Below are 12,453 nucleotides of genomic sequence, written 5' to 3' on the forward strand. Positions count from 1 at the left end.
CTTTAGAATAATAGTTTAAAGGAATAATACTACATCACTTTTCAAACACCACAATCATGTTCTTGCCAAAATAGAAACTGAGGCATATTATTAAACTGCTACTGAAAGTCTGATTTCCTCCTAACTATAATTTTATTGTTGGCATAGCTTGGAATAAACTCATCCATATAGTCCTGTTTACCATTATGAATCTTTTGTGAGATTAAGAAGTTGTTTTCTTCATATGATACAAGTGAGGACCGATTCTTTTCTTTCATCCACTACCAACAATGGAGAGTTGTTTGGGCTTCTTTTATTTGACTCTCTAGTATATAGTTTCTCAATAACAAATATGAACTTCATTAGAAAATGATTCTTTTAAATATTGCACTATCTCTCTCATGTGAGAAACTGAACATGTAAATAAGGACCAAAAATGTATAACAGATCTTGTGAAATAGGAAAAAATCGTTCAAAAAGGAAAGGATAGCAGGGTGGGGGGAGGAAGGGAAAAGAAGGGAGGGAATGGGGAACAAAGGGAATCAGGATATATCACGGATAAGTACAAATTCCTCATGATGAACATGATCATTATGTATATCTAAATAGTACCCAAATTAATTTTAAAATGTAATAATGAATTATATAAATTCGTACACATGTAAGAGCATATTGACACTTCTAAATTAATCTCCAAGGAGAGAATATTTTAGGGAAACGGGATTACTTGTCCTTGTGCATATGTACCCGCAATGCCATGCTTTACATTAGTTGATGATTCAAAAGATAGACAAATATTCACCAGGAAAAAAGCCTCCGATATCTTACTGAGAAAATCTACTGTGAAAAAATATAGATGGTCAATTTTAGTTGAAGGAACAGGCTTAAACACACTTTTCTACTACACAGCACACTTGAACCTATTTTAAAAGCCACACTAGTAGGGGTGAAAAGAGTTCAGGTCAGTTGGTCCTTGGCACCTCAATCAGGATTGCCAGCATAGTCATCAATTAATGTTGCAGTGGTTTCTGTAATGTATACACGTGTCAAGTATATACTATACTGAGGCTACCACTTCAATTTACACACGATCCTGAACACCTGTCAGGTCGTGATGATTTTCAGTCACTACTGACCCAGGATAAATTTTAACAGGTGACAGGCTGTGGATCAAATTACCAATTCCCTGAGGCATCTAGCCCTCCCAATCCTAAGTATTTTTGGCATGATTTATATGTTCTTTAGCTTCCTTTATAATACAATGTAGAGTTATGTCAATTTTGGTACTATTCCTATGAATTTACAATTCCTATAATGAGAAAGTATCCACTGATCCGTTTTCACTATATCCTTAACAGAAAAGTATAAATAAAGAAAAATAGCAGTTAATGTTGCAAAACAGTAAGAGAATATTGGGAAAAATTCAAACATTTTATTTAACCTTATGTATAACTGTCCATGAAGGTAGGATTTATGGATATTTTAAAACATACATAAATATTTTAAATTATCTTACAAATACACAAGGAAGATAAATCTTTTAAAAGGAGCAATTGAAATTATAAATTGTTATTCTAAAACTAATCTATGAACTTTAATGCTTTCCTAGCATATCATCAGTAAAAAAGGCAGATCCAGCATTTGTCCTATTTACTAAACATAAATCATTATTCCCTGCAGGACCGTGGAAGTCCAGTCATTTGCCAAGCCCTTGTAAGCATGTTATCATAGGGTAAGACTCAGCAATGCTGTTACTACTATTCTTCAGTGCTCAAGATTTCCACTTGACTGGTGATTTGTAGCTGTTTGTGTAAGGTGTTGAAGCTAAGAAACTAGCTTCTGAGTTCTTCTTTTCAAGTAGCTTATTTAGTGTTTACCGATTTCCAGCAATTCTCCTCTGATTAAAAAATAAAGCTCTGTGGTAATTATAACTTCTATACTGAGTTTAGGGTTTATTTTTCATAGTCAAATGAAAAGAATTTTAAGAGTTCTCTAAGACTTAAAGGAAAATAGTGATTTAATTATTCTTGTAATACTTTGTAAAATGAATGTAGGCAATTCCATGTTGACTCATGTTGGATACAAAATTTCAGCAGTCTACGAATCTGAATGTCTGCGAAAAGCTGAATTATAAGTGTAAGGTAAACTAACTAGTATGGGATCAAAGACCCTTCAAAATTAGGATTTAGCTTACTTTTCAAGACTCATCTCTCTAGTCTGCTTGTCCCTACCCCACATCCCACGCTATTGTGTTTTAATTCCACTAGATTATTTGCAATTGACAGAGAAGTCTGACGATTTCCACATCGTCAAGCCCTTGCTATGTTGCATCTTCTGTCTGAAATGCTCATCCTTCCTTCTTCCTGGCATTCTGACTTCTCACTTGGGTTTCTCAGCAGATGATGACAGTCTTTTACTTCCAGGGAAAAGCAGTAGCCATTCCCTTATCTACCCAAGCCAGGAAACTCAGTTAGCTTTGATGGACCTTCCCCACCTCTCCAGTTCTAGTCCACCATTAAATACTGTCAATTTGCCTTCTTAGAATCCCAGAATACATCCACTGCCTTTTAGGCAAGACTGTTTCTCTGCTTTTATATTTCTTTCTCAGAAGAACCAAGGTGGCTCTTGGCTGACACTGGTTGGAAAGTTTGGTTCGAAAGCTTATATATTATGGTGAGCTAGATGCTAATGCTGAGTTAGTAAATCCACAATTAGCCCACCTATAAGAGGAGTTAGATTGAAAGTTAAAGTTGACATAAGGAGCTGAAAGTAGCTATGGGTAAGTGATTACTGTAAGTGGGTGTGAGGTTAAATTCCCAAGGCAGAATTGGCTACTTGTCATCTAACTGCATGAAGGTCAGAAGAATTCTCACATGAGAATGCCATAGGAGATAATGTAGTGAAAAGATGAGAACAAGGAGAAAACTGCGATGGACACCTACGTTTAGGGGATAGAAACTAAATCCAAAAGCTGGCAGTAAAAGAAATAGGAGAGCCAAGAAAGATAAATAAATAAACAAATATATCTATATATACTTATAAGATTGTATTACTTTTGATAGTCTAGAAGGTTAGATAATGGTGCTCTAGATTTTAAAGTATATTTATCCTTTGGTAAAAAAATATATATAGTGTATTTAACTAGATGGAGAAGTGCTATAAAAACCAGAGCAAAGAGATTACTAAAAAAAGAAGTATGTAAAATAATGCAAATATGAGGTGATTTTGCAGCAGATAGAATAGTGAACTATATTTAAATATTTCTTTATCTGATATATGCAAAATGTTGAACTCTATCTAAATGCTGAAATATACTTAAATACATATGTAACATGGAAGATCTTAGAACTCTTAAATCTGTTATGTTATGAACCTGTTTTCTGTGACTCAAACAATACAGAAATATATAAAGTAGTAAGTAAAAGTCAGCAAGACTCTCCCACAGAGAGCCATCTACTGTTAACTACAGGGAACATTCTTCTATTTAAATATACACGGGATGATTGAAAAATACAGTGAATGTTTAAGTTAAAAAGAAAAACTTTACAGAAGGAAATATATCACCAAGAATGATGACATAAATGTGTTTGAAATCAGGGGGTGTTATTTTGAGGGAGGTTATGTCAATGTGTCCTCTATTATAATACATTCATTTAAACATTCACCCTCGCTTTTGATCACCCCTCATGGATGTATATTCAGTCAGTCAGTCTGTCTGTCTGTCTCTCTCTCCCTCTCTCTCTGTACATACACACACACACACACACACACACACACTTTTTTTTACATATATGATAGAGACTAACAATCTTAAGTGATAGCCTATTTCTGTAAATATAATTCTACTGGAAAACAACTATGTTCTCTTGATTATACATCGCCCCTAGCTACTTTTGCACTATTCAACAGGAGAGCTGAATATTAAAACAGAGATTATATAACCTGCAAAATTTAAAATATTTACTATCTGAGCTTTTATAGCAAAAGTTGCCAACATTTGAGACAGATGGCAGAACCACTAAGCTAAATCCCTGTCCCGTATTGCCAACATTCTTCTATACAGGCTGTGTTATATCCTGTTTCTTTACTCAATAACACATCATTACTATTTTACAGTTCAATAAATAATAGATTTAGATTATCTTAATGGCCACATGAGATTCTACTAAATAAAGCTGCCATAGTTTATTTACAAAATTGTCTATTGATGGATATTTAGAATCCCAATTTTTCTATGGTATAATCAATGAAGCTACAAAAATACTCGTATTTCTTATCATGTGACTATCTCTTTAGATAAATTCTTAGATACAGATTTATGGGTTCAAAAAAGCTGTATCTTTTACATTAGTTATATATTTTCAAACACTAATACTAATGTCTTCTGTGATCAAAATAATCATTTTATTTTTCTAATTCTTAAAACCCTTAAACAATACAGGAAAATATTAAAAAGACCATCTAAAACCTTCCACATAAACATTATTTTATATTTATTTTTATTTCTCCTAATGTTTATACTTTATCTGAAATATATGCCATGGAATGAGGATAATAAAACAAAGAAAGGAAAATTGACAGTATCAAAAAATAAAAAGGGAAATCTGTGTAAAAAGTAGCAGAACATAAATAAATATCCTTTGCTCTTTAGGTTTCTTCTGGGGTTTTGAAAAACAGACAATTAAGAATTGAGTTTCATATATGAAATTACAGTTTGAAATTCTACAAAGCTCTCTGTGACTCTGTAAAATAAAGAACATAAAAATCACCCTAACATTTATGAGTATGGATTGTGAGCAAATATTATACATGAATGAACTTCAAGACATTCTAAACACTCAATGACCTGTTTTTAATGCCTAACAATAGCAGGCTACCATACGCTTGAAATTCTTGCAAAATGTACAAGGAAAATTAATTATCAAACATCACCAATGACAGATATTTATATCAAATTCACATAACTGTTTCTAATTATAATTACAGATATACATTCCAGGATTATCCACAAGTACGTACTCCTATTAATACATATTGCAATTACACATGCACATTGAAAGAAGATATGCTCTTTCACCTTTTATATACTACTCAGAAATATTAGAGTATCACCAGCTGCCATAAAGGCCACACTAAATTTTGAATGCTAATTGTGGTAGACTTGTATACATTGCTTAACTAAAAAATAAGGATGTCATTTTAAATCATCATTGTAGTAATTCTTCCTGATAGAGCGAAAACTAAAAGTCTACTGAGAGACCATGTTCATATGTACTTCTTCATCTATGCAAAAAGCAGTTAGTAGATACAGCACATGAAACTTGTGGAAAAACTGGTTAGCTGAAATCTTCAGGCAAGTTTGATCATTAGTACATAGTCAATACATGATTTGCACTGACTCTATTAAGAGTAAAGCACGGTGCACACACACCCCAAGCTTAGCTATGGAGCACAGTTGGCATGTGGGGTGAGGGCAAGGGTTAAGGGGCAAGAAATATTACTCATTTAACAAATGGTGTTGGGTATAAAGTTAATGCTAACATCCTTAATCTTTCCATGGGCCAATTTAAGTTCTTATATTTTAGTGCATGCAATAAACTTGCTCTCATATTCTAATTATGGAATTTTGGGCCTGGGTTAGGTTGAAGTACATTAACTAAAGTATCTATACATGATTTGTTAGATAATTTGTGTTTGTGGAATAATAACATTTATCCTATTCTTAAAAACCCAAGCACTTTAACACAAAAAATTTCAGCTATATCGCATCATCTCACCAAATGTCATTTTCACCCACATCTTGCTGTCATGGCTCCTGCTTTTTCTTTTTAAGTAAATTTTATTTTAATCTTTGTTTCAAGAGCACTTTCAAAATCCTTAAAGTGTGTATCATTGCCTTATTCCTTCTATTTTACACTGAATTTACTCTTTATTCCACACTCTTTCAGCACTTTCCCCCGTAACGTCTACTCAACGGTTATTTCATCATATCTCAGACACAGTCCGTTGTTCACACCTCAGCCTCTTTTCCTAGACTAAGGATTACTTGGTGGCGAGGAATATTTTTTACTAATCCAACTATTCTGTATACAACATGCTCAGGAATGTTCGTTTAATTCTACTGAAGAATCTTTACTAAACATTTACTAACTGCAAATAGTCCAACTACTTTAGGAAAACTCACTACTGTGTTAGCGTGAATGAAAATGAGGAAAGACTAGACACGAGGATAGTAAGTACAGGACTGCCATCCTGAAGGGATATCTGGGAAATGAAACTATTAAGTCTTAGTGATCAATAAGACATGGGAGCCAAGATGGAAAGAGGTGTTTGAAAAGAACATACCTCCACTTCTGCAACTGGATAGTGATTCCAAGAGTAGAGATTAAGAATACATAAAAGGAGCAAGTTTCACATTTAAGAAAATGCATTCCATTTTTGAAAGGCTGAAAAGCACCAAGTACAGAATAAAAAAGATTAATTAATTATTAATTAATTATTTTATTTTTTGGTACCGGGAATTGAACTCAGGTCCTTGCGCTTGCAAGGCAGGCCACTGAAGCGCTGAGCTAAATCCCTAGCCCAACATTAATTATTTAAAGTGATCACAAACGTATTTTGACATTTTCCTTCACAACAAGGCATAAGACATATAGATATGCTACATCAATAGTAGTCTAGGGTGTAAGTAATAAAGGACTTAATTGTGCCGCATGTGTTGGACTAGAACCAGATTTTTAGGTATAGGACTCCTAAGGGTTCCTTAGAAGTTTATAAATAACTTAAGAGTCAGCCCGAGAGAACTTTTTGAAGTTCCTTAACCCTACCCTGTGTCCTACATGCTGAACAAGTAAGCTGTGCACGACAGTCTTCAGTGACGTGGTTGTGAATACGCCTTTCCATGCTGTGTCCTGGGACGTGCATCACAGGCGTTCCCCATGTACGTTAGCATTTCATAGAACTGGTGCTCATTCTATAGTTTTTGGGGGCATTATTAAGTCTGACCTTGTCTATTGCCTTGTATACAGTGAAATGAATTGTGCATCTTAGAAATTCATATATACTAGTTCTGTGAATCTTATCTTATTGGTTTCTGCCTCAAAAAAAGCTTTTGAGATTTCAAGGGTGTAGCCTCAAATCCCTAGAAAGCCCACACGTACCAGCGTCTGTCCAGTGACAGCAAGTGCAATATCAGCACTATGGCCCTCAGGATGCTGCCTTCGCGTCTGCTTACTTCACATAGGTCATTTGCATTTGCAAAACATCAAACATCTTCACTATTTATCTAGTGCCCCCTGCAGGGCATGGCAACAATAAGTAAAGATTTATAAGTCCAATATAGGAAATTCATATAAGAAAAAAATTGGTATTTTCCCTCTTTGGTAGAGTTTTGACACTCAAAAAACATAAAAGATGGACTAAAATTCAGTTAGAAATATGATAATGTAAATAACACATATTTACTCCAAACAATTTAACTGTAGATTGGGGAATAACATAAATTACCTCAAATAAATATTATCTGAGGCTCTGTTAATGTTCTGAAATATCTCCATGCAGCTTGTTTTTCTAAAGTTTCTAGTAAGGTAAATCTTAAAATTTTAAATATTATTTATTAAAAAATACATATCCTTAAATTCTTCCTCTTTAAAACCAAAAGAGAACACTGGAATGAAAACAGAGGATTTTTCTCCAGAATGATTAACTCCACCAAAGCATGTTCAAGTTTTCCCACAAAAGTACGTTACAGTGAACATTAGTATGAAGACCACTACATACACATAAAATATGTCAAAGCCTCGTATTTTATCTTAAATTAGGCAAATTTTTATTCCATTTGTTCTAGTGTAAAAATTATTTCATGTTATGACATTATTTTTTAAGTAAGTTCAGCACTTGGCAGATGATGTGCCACACTTATCCTATGGTTCTACCAGTGCTCTCTGACCTCGGATATTCTTTATCTTGAGATGAACTGGTCAAGAAAATTTGGGATCAACTTTCAAAAATACATTTTTGTTTATTTTGTAGTTTACTATTAGCATAAGGAAGTAGTATATAGTCTGATAAATGCAAATGTAATTTATAAGTAAATCTAAATGAAATCAGCTTGGAAACATTTCTGTTCAAATATAAATATTAGTGAATACTTGCCATGGAAACGTTTTTGGAGCCTCATTTCCCTCCCTATTACTAGAGACTGAACTCAGGGACTGTGCACTGACTACTTCTTCAGTGTCTTTTGTTTTGTTTTGTTTTTTGGTCACAGAGTTGCTCAGACGGGCTGGAACTCACAGTCCTCTTCCCTCAGTCTCTTAGAGTTCTGGGATTACAAGTGTGTACCACCACACTTGGCCTTTTTGAGACTTAAACCAAAAAGAAGCCTAGGTGCTGGCCTGTTATTCCAGGTAAAATAGCACCTCTTCCTTCTTTAAATCCTCTCGAGAGGTCTTCTCAGCCAACCACTCTGTCACCCATATGATCCTTTTACTTACTTAAATGAAGCAGCATGATAAAATAAAATGCTCTAGCCTAAGCAAAAAACCAAGTGTGTGCCTCTGTAATCTAGTGTATGACCTCAAGAAATTCCATTTACAGAAAAAATAAGAACTATGGAGGACATTTGAGACATTTTAACCTGAGAGATAAATATCCCCTATCCTGTTCATAAACCTCAAAATGGTTTAACAGTATGCCCAATGTCACCTAGATAGTAAGTAGCAGGACCTAGATTTTTATGATTTGTTCATATATAATAGATTCCCTACTCATAGTTATTAGATTAAGTTGGTAAATATGAAGTAAATAATTCATTGCAAGGAAGACTTGTCTGTTTATTTTGAAAATGGGCAGAGAAATTTCAAACAGTTAAGATATATAAATTAGTTCAATTTAGGGAGTATAATTTTTTTAAATTTTTAAAAATTTTATTAGTACAAGTGTATAGTTCATGCAGTTTACAGTCATCTCAAAAAGTGGTTACATGTACATATCACAGCTTTTTTCTTTTTTAAAAACTCTTTCCCTTCCCTCTCCAACTTTGTCTCCTCCTCCAATCCCCTTGTCCTATTTTTCATATTTGTTGACATTAATCTTATCTCATGTTATGTCATAAAATGTTTATGTTAATTAAGGTTGCTAGGGTTCCATACATGGTATATCATAATTTTCATAATAATTTCTAAGAATTTATCTTTATATAGACCCCATGATCATTTAAAAATGTTTTCTTACAATCCATATGTGCCCTTTCACATATCAGTCATAATCTTGAACATGGAAGGTTCTCTCAATTAAAATTGTAAGAGGTTTGTTAAGGATAATACCTAGAAAGAGAGAGAGAGAGAGGGAAAGAGAGGCATGTGTTACAGATCTGGCAGCTTCATTCATCCCAATGGGCATCTCTAGAGCAAGAACAGCCCAGTAGGAGACTCTGGTGTTGGCAGAATCAGCAAGCCCTAGTGTGTGCACTATGCTCAGTCCTTAGCGTGACTTGCCAGGAACAGTATGGCCTCAACTCAAAAGCTGAGACAGAGTCGAAGGGCACTTGCAGCTTGTGGCTATCAACCAAATGCACTCCTTGCAATTAAATGGCAAGTTTCTTTTTCAGAAGTGTTCATTCCAGTCACACACAATGATTGCAACAGTGACCTTAATAAGGTCAGCAGAAGTCTAACACCAACTACGCTCCTAACATATTAAGAAATACACATAGCAATTCTAAAAAACAAATAAAAGTCTATTGGACATAATCTAAGAATCTAGTAAGGTGATAAGATGGTATAAAATATGAAAAATCAATAGCTTTTTAATAATAGCAATAAACATCTAGAAATGTAGATAGAATTGTTTCTTCGATTGGAAACAAAAATCTGTAAAATGCTTAGAAATTAGTATGGTACTGGCATAGAAACAGATAAAATAATTCAGTTACTGAGTACATACTCAAAAATTACAAACAGGAACTCAAACACATATTTGTATACCCATGTTCACTGTAGGATTTTCTACAATACCCCCCAAACTAGAAGTACCTCAAGTACCCACTGATGGATGAAGAGATGAACAAAATGACACACACATATGCACATACACACACACACACATACACACACATGTGCAATGGAGTATTATTCAGCCTTAAAGAGTAAGTTCTAACACATGCTACAAGGATGAACCTGGAGGACATGATTCTAAGGAAAGTCAGTACAAAACAACAAATATTACTTGATTTTGTGAGTATGTAGTGAGAGTAGTAAAATTTATAGAGATAGAAAGTAGAATAGTGGCTGCAAGGCATTGGAGAATAGGAAGTTTGTGTTTAATGGGCATCGTTTCATCTTGGGAAGAAAAAAAAGATCTGGAGATGCCAATGGTTGCACAACAGGGTGGATGTCCCTAATTCCACTAGCTTGTACACTTCAGACGACTCAGAATGAAAATAGCTCAGTTAAAGAGAAATAAGAAATCAATCTTGGTGTGTATCTGGTAACGCTGCTACCTCAATTCAGTAGGAAAGGGATGGTTCATTCAATAAACAAATGTTGACCCGATTGGCAAAAAATGAACCCAGGTCCTGATGTCACATCATATAAAGACTCAAATTCAGATTGGTTACGTTTTTAAGAGCAGAGGGGATATTGGGAACCCTGATCCATTTCATTCTTTCCCCTCAGCTGCCATTATTAGATAAGCAGTTTCTTCTACCTCATGTTCCCACCATGACCTGCTGCGTCTCTACAGAACCAAAAGAAACAGAGCCAGCAAACCAGAGACTGAAAATATGAGCCAAAATAAATCCTTCCTCCTTTTAAGTTGCTTATTTCAGGTATTTTTTTTTCACACACAAAAAAAGAAAACTAAAACAAATGTTAGCGGGAAAGTGAGCATAAATATTTGATCAAACTAAAAGAAACAGTATAAATCTCATAATATATAAACATATTCAACAAACTTAACATATGTAGATGAATAGTATTTTTGTTGCAACAGACAGAAAATGAACTGCTATCTGTGACACAGTAAGAGCTCTTAAAAAGTGCTAGAACAAGACAAACCAGAATTTAAATTAAAAATGGTATGGATGGAAAATTAACTGAAGAGCAAATCCAAATGGCCAACTGGCACACACACTGCACCCCCTTCACATCAAGAGGTAGAATCTGTTTTTGTTCTCTTGAATCTGCACTGGATTTGTGACTTCTTTAAGTCATCTTGCATGTCATAAGCCACAGTGAAATGTGACATTTTCTGACCTGAGGAATTAAGAGGACTAGAAAGCAGTACTTTTTTAGCTCTCTTGTAATTCAGGGGCCATCTATATCACCTCCAATTTATGCTAATGAATTATGTTAACAACCGTATGAAGAGTGGTTCTAGAGAATGAAAATGAAGCCAACCTTGCCTCCATTCAAGATCCACATTGAATATTACAGCCTTCGTCACACTCCTAGGAGGATGCAGCCCATGAACAACAAATGCACGTGTAGTTGAGGAAATGTAATTTTCAAAAGAGAGGTCCTGTTTACACACCTTAGACTGGGTCAAGATTATTGCTTGCAGGTGAAAATATGTGCACGTTACTTGATGACAGTTGAAAGACAAATGACAACAATAAAGTTTGCACAAGTGACTCTGACATGACCTTATATAATTCTGGATCATCTTCAAGTCAATCTGAAAAGACTATCAGACTCTAAAAACATATTTGTCTTACACTTCTTGTGAGAATTATTGTGTTGCCTTGCTCAATTCAGTTCTAGTAACATTTTGTTTTGTTTTCTTGTGGTACTGGGGATTCAATGCAGGGCTTTCACACTGAGCTACATCCTCAGACCTTTTTCATTTTATTTTATTTTTATTTTGAAAATAGTCTCAGGCTGAAACTTGTCATCCTTCTGCCTCGTCCTTCTGGTGTGCTGGGATTAAAGGCATGTGCCACCATGTCCAGCTTCTACAAGGTTTTTAAAGGATTCTTTGAGATTTTCTATATACTGAATCAAGAAAACTTTTCCAGATGGGGCTTTACTTCTGTTAAAAATAATCCCGATATGTGCCATGGTCATTTTACTAAAGGAATGTAGGTTTAGAATTGTTATATCCTCCGGCAGAACTGAATATTTAACGTAGTGATCCTTTCTATCCCTAATAGTGCTTTTTTGTGGATCAGAATTTATTTAACCTGTTAGAAATAAATCACACAAATTAATATTGTCTATTTGCCTAATATATTTTGCTATCTTAACTTTTAATTTTTATGTGTTCTGAGTCTTAATTGGTGAGTTTGATTGCATTTATTAGGATTACTTACATTTCTCAGCTTATTCTTGTCATCTTGCCCTGTATGATTTGTCTTGCTTTCCTTTGCTATATTACTCTTTTCTTTTGGTGCTAGGAAGAAAATTTTTCTTATAGAAGATATCTATATCTATATAATCTCTCTCTCTCTCTCTCTCTCTCTCTATATATATATAT

This window comes from Fukomys damarensis, unplaced genomic scaffold (assembly GCF_012274545.1).
Source record: "Fukomys damarensis isolate Sample0158 unplaced genomic scaffold, DMR_v1.0_HiC HiC_scaffold_26, whole genome shotgun sequence".
Lineage (NCBI taxonomy): Eukaryota > Metazoa > Chordata > Mammalia > Rodentia > Bathyergidae > Fukomys > Fukomys damarensis.